The sequence below is a fragment of the Heterocephalus glaber genome, unplaced genomic scaffold (genome assembly GCF_053883595.1).
Source record: "Heterocephalus glaber isolate CG9 unplaced genomic scaffold, H.glaber_assembly_v1.0 deba00001497, whole genome shotgun sequence".
In the NCBI taxonomy this organism is placed as follows: Eukaryota; Metazoa; Chordata; class Mammalia; order Rodentia; family Bathyergidae; genus Heterocephalus; species Heterocephalus glaber.
In genome coordinates, this window is record NW_028258320.1 from 66773317 (window position 1) to 66779134 (window position 5818).

The 5818-nt window shown below is 41.0% G+C and overlaps 1 pseudogene; it reads left to right on the forward strand.

Annotated features, from left to right (window-relative positions):
- The first annotated feature begins 5322 nt into the window (after window positions 1–5322).
- LOC147825739 (U2 spliceosomal RNA) lies at window positions 5323–5389 on the forward strand (annotated as a pseudogene).
- The last annotated feature ends 429 nt before the right edge of the window (window positions 5390–5818 follow it).

The window sequence follows — 5818 nt, forward strand, 5'->3', positions numbered from 1 at the left end:
TTAAGAAGCTAGGGCTTCTTTGAACATTTGTGTATCAGCAGTTTCACGTCTAACACATACTTCTTAAGACAATAACCAGACAAGGGCACCAGGTACATGCAGATTTTTCCTCCCACACTGTTTTCAGTGGGGAAAGGTGGGACCCCCTCCATATGCCCTTCCCAGAAAAGACTAGCCAAAGAGCATGTCCATTCTCTCACCCTTGCCACTGAGTGGATATGGTTCCATATCCTCAATCCCATGGTTTTTCCTCAAGCCATTGTTCATTCACTTTAATCAAAGAAATATATTTTCTTAAAAAAAACCCAAAACTATGGTACCCTAAATGGAACATTAGTGTCAGTTGTCATAAATAAAAATAAAACAGTACTTGTAGCCACAATGGAAATAAAGTAATGTCATTAAAACCTTGCTTGGTAATGTTGTCTGTTTAAGATTGGGAACCTATGGGCTACTTAGAAAGAAAGAAAAGGAGGGAGGGAGGAAAGAAAATTTTTAAAAAGCAGAGGATAGAGTAGTAATGCTCCAGAGAGGTACAAAGACATCCTCCCAACAAGTTTTTCCCTGATATAACAGAAGGATTGAAGTGTAATGGACCTTCAGGAATTATTACCTCAATGAGTGAATTAATACTATGAGGGAATTACTCTGGGAAACAAACTTAAGAAACCTAATAACTGGGCTAGGGATTTAGCTCAGTGGTTCCACCACATGCCTTGCAAGAGCAAGGTCCCAAGTTCTATCCCTGGTACCAAAAAAATTTAAAAAAAGAAAGAAAGAAACCTAACAACAAAATTAAAGGTCTTCCTGTTTAGTTCCCGATTTGAACAAAACAAAGGCAAAAACCAGTTTTGAGACCTTCAGGGAAATATAACAGTAGACCCACAGACCGCAGGAAACTGGTGTGGGACTGATATTGTGAGGGTTCCTGTGGGAGTTCCACACAAGAAAATTTGTCCTTTTTTCCCTAGAAATGCACACTGAAAGGTGTTGGAGTAAAATGAGAAGATAACTGGATTTTCTTTAAAGTAGTTCAACAAAAGTAAAAAAATTAAAAAGAAAAAATGGTAGACAACACAAATGTAGTAGGTTTTGACAACTGTTGCTCTCTAATTTAAATATGAAATGTCTCCAAAGAGTCACTTACTGAGGGCTTAATCTCCACTACAGCAATCTTCAAGGTGAGCCCAACGAGGCGACCAGGAGGGCACCAACTCCCAGTGAATTACTTCACCAATAAGGTCATAATGTGCTGCAGTTATTGGGAAGTAACAGGAACCTAGGAGGTTGGGCCTCATTGAAAGGAGTAGTGGGTCCTTAGGGCATGGCCTTGAAGACCATATCTGATCCCTGGCTCCTTCCTCTCTGGCTCTTTCCCCCTCCCTTTTGTCTGCCACAAAGTGAGCAGCTGTGCTCTACCAAGCCTTTCTCCCGTGATGTTCTGCGTCCCTTCAGTCTCGCAGCAATGTACCAGCCAATCATGGATGCACCGGAAATCAGAGCCAAAATAAATCTTTTCTCCTTTAAGATGTTTTTATCAGGCATTTGCTCACAGCAATGAAAAGCTAGCTGATACATTTCAAATCCAAGAGATGAGGATTTAAGGGTGGATTTCATTTTTCTCTCGCTTTTTAAAAGTTTTAAAATGTGTGTAATGGAGAAGTAAGCACATTTTTTAAAATAGACAGAACATCTAAGTGAGGGCCACCATGGCTTACAAAGCCTATGTTATTTTGAGAAGTTCAAAGACCCTCATGGAGGAAAGTCAACCCCCAATTTCTGTGCACTGTAAGGAACATCTCATATGCCAGAAATTTGAGCATTCTTAAGTCAGACTCTACAAAAGTAAATAAAAACAGTGATGGGAAACAGTACATAAAGGCAGGGCAAGGTGTCCAAGGCAGATTACCGAGGAGAAAAACATGCCATAGAGGAGTGCACTGCTGTGAAACTGTGAAGGAGAGGCTCCCACATGTCCACAGGCCTAGAAGAGTCTGGAAGCTGGGCTCAGAGACATTCAAAGTAGTTATTTCAGGGTGAGGGCTTCTGCCTTCCTCTTCACGCTTGTCAGTATTGTATAAAACTTTCATACTGTATGTAGGTTTTACAATTATTATCATCCTTAAACCAGGCAAAAAGGCTAGTACCGCTTTGAGGAAATATAGAAAGGAGAAACCATTTTTTCACTATAATGAAATTATTTAAATACCTATGGTGGCTTCTAAGAAAATTAAATTTCAATTATTACCGTATTTCTCTAACAGAACATTCAAACCATCCCTGTCAAGGCCTGGGGTCCGGCGAAGGTTCTAGAACAGGGTTTCTGCAAGGGAAGAGGGTCAGGGTGCCTTGACTCCACCCTTTGCCCTTGCTATGTCCCTGCCTGGAGTGCTTGCTTTGCTCCTCTGTGGGTCCTTGTCCATTTTCCTGACTCAGCCCCAGGAAATCAGCTCCTAAGGCCCAGCCCATTTCTCCCCACAGAGTCCCAGATATGCGTGACTCAGCTTCTCCTTTGCCAAAGGCCAAACTCCTGTCCACTCACAGGCACCCATCTCTCTTCTGTAGCATCTGTGAGCCAGAGCTTTGTCAGAAACAGCCTGTATTCCCTTCAGAGGCCATGGAACAGGGCAGAGTCAAGAGCAGCACAGCCCTGCCTTGTACTTCTCCACTCTTCCCAGTTGAGTAACTGATGACAAGTCCCAAAAGGCCTTGGTTTTCCCAGCTGGAAAATGGAACTAAGTAAACCTAATAGCTACAAACCATTCTAGAAATTTTTTCATTTAAATTTTTATTTTAATTAGTACATGTTTGCAGTACGTAATGATTATGTTCATCCTGAGGAGGTGGTCCATGAACACAATACATCTTAATTCTTTTTACTTCCCCTTCCCCTCCTCTCCCCTCCCCCTCCCTCAATATCTTGAGAAAATATATACAGAAGATTGGTAATTTATAAAGCATACAACTAATAATCATTATTGTTATTGATACTATAGAAATATTTATTGATAATAATAGAGACAGTATGAAGGACATTTTACCCTTTGGAAAACCACCCGGTCATGTTCATTTCAAAAAATGAAGCTTCCTTAGGAAATCATCAAAGATGTCCTCTATAAACAGGGACAATCGCTGTGGAGAGCAGCGACCATGATGCACAATCTCCAGTGATTTTGCTGGGCAGCTATTAAAGGTGGTGAAAGACGATGGGTGGCGTGGGAAGTGCTTATGATACACTGGCAAATATAAAAGTCTCAGTACAGAAGAGTGGACTCAGGTACACATGTGTGTTCGTGCACATTATATATTTATATACATACATATCAGAGAGAGGGAGAAAGCCAAAGAAAGTCTAAAGAGAATAATTCTAAAATGTTAATAGTTGTCTATGGATTAAGGGATTACAGGTGGCTTTTTATGTTTGTTTCTTTCTTTGTGTTTATCTGAATTTTCTAAAATTCCTAAACATAGCATATACTACTTGTGTGAAATTTCAGTTATTTTACCTTGCCCCCACATTCCTGTTGATGAGTTAATGATAAAAAGCTGTCCCCATCCCCCAGCCTCAGCCTGTGATGGCTCCCAAGGTCACCCATCTGCCCTCATGGACTTCTGGTGTCCATGTGGAAGAGGCCGGTATGACTTTCACGAGCACACAATGGACACGGTAGGTGAACAATTAGCCAGCTCTGGGCAGAGAAACTGCCTCCCCAGGGGCTCACACAGGAACCATGCCTTGGGAATGCACAGGAGGCTCTCACACTAATTCCCAGAAGGGGGGTCAATTAGAAAACCTAACAGCTAGAAATCACCTCCCCCAGCATGTAACATGATAGGCTGGCCCCCAGGTCCAGGAAGTGGCTGCGCAGATGGGAAGAGACCGAGCTGGAGGGCACCTCCCCACACATAACCACTCTCAAACTCTCTTCAGCTCCTCCACCAGCCCCTCAACCCCAGTCTCCATAGTCAAATTTTCTTCTCTCCATAAAACTCACTGTCTCTCTAGGAATCTTCCAGATAGATGATAAAGTCAAATGTCAGTGCTGAATAGAACCTCAAATATCACTTTACTCTCTTGCTTTCCAGTTGAGGAAACTGATCCAAAGAGATTAATCAGTGCATCCAAAATTAGAACTCAGACAACTACACTCCTACACCAGGGTTATGTTCTTCCTCACACTCCACTTCTGGCCTCTGGCTGGAAGAAAGCAAGTATAAGGTACTGCTTATGGCATGGACTCTGGTAGGAGTCCTGGGTTCAAACCAACTCTGGCACTGACCATCTCTGTGGCCTCAAGTACCCCAGTTTTTTCATCAGGAAAATGAGGGTGACAATGACAACTATATCAGGGGTTTGAGTAAAAGTTGAGTTAGAGCATATTTAGAAAACAACCTGGCATATACTGAATGTTAGATAAGGCTTTGCCATTTTAATGATTCATTTTGTAAGACAATTAGTAGCATCTATGAGAAGTTGGAAAGGGGCAAAGACAGATCAAGTTATTCTTCAGAGGAAGCATAGGATCTCCTCAAAAAGCAGGACCCCAGCACCTCCAGCATCCTTGGGAACATGGTAAGCCTGGATCAGCCACCATTCAACCTGAAGTATTTACTGAGCCAATAGAAAGGGAGCTCAGAAACACATGCTCATATACACAGTTACTTAGTTTGTAAGAAAAGTGTGTTTGCAATGCATGGAGGAAAGATAGTCCATACACACTGCAGGCCCTTACTGGAAATCTACAATGGAGAAGAAGCTAATGGTGAGCCCAACCTCACACCATACATAAAAGTCAATCTTAGATGGAATGCAAACCTAAATAGTAAACAATGAAGCTACTAGAAGGTAAGATAGGGAATATCCTCATGTCTTTTGAATAGACAGAATTTCTCAGTAGGACAAATAAATGAATAATTATAAAGGAAAAATACTATATTACACTTCATTAAAAATGAGAATTTTTCATAATTAAAATATTAAAATGAGTCGCCTGCTGCCATCCCAGGCTCCTAGGGCAGAGAAGCTGAGCTGGTCCCAGCACCCAGAAGGAAGCTCCCCCACTGCCATCCCAAGCTTCTAGGGCGGGGAAGCTGAGCCGCGTGGGCACCAGAACCACATCTCCCCCCCGCCCCGTGGAAATGAGAAGACACGTAAACAAGCCTCAAAAACAGACTTGCAGATCACCTACAGCAACCCCAAAGGGAAACAAGATGGAACAATCTGATACTCAACCACCTGGACTCTCTGAATTGGCAAAATATTAAAATGTAGGAAGTAACATTCTAAAAGAAATATTCCTGTTTTTATAATTATTAGTATCTATTGCTTCTCAGCCTTTTGGCTAAGATCAAGTGCAGTATCTATTAAAATTTAATTAACTTACTCAAAAAAATTGAAAATTTAGAAAGTGAAGAGGTAACCCTGATACTCACACACAAAATATGTAAAAAATGCCTAGAATTAAATAAGAAAAATGTCAATGACTTGGTAGAAAATGGACAAGAGACTTAAAGTGGAAATTTCCCCCCCAAAAATCCAAATGGCTAAAATATATATTTCAACATAAATAAATGATCAAGGAAATGCATAATAAATCTGCAATAATATGCCACTACACACACATCAGAACATTTGAAAAAAGAGGATAATACCAAATCTTGGCAAGCATGTTAAACAGCTCTCTCCCCTGTATTGCTGATAGGAATGTAAATTGGTACAAACACATTAGAAAAAAATCTAGCAGAACTTTTTAAAGTTGAATATACACATAACCTTAATACCAAATTGTTCCCTCTCTCCCCCCTGCCTCAACAATAG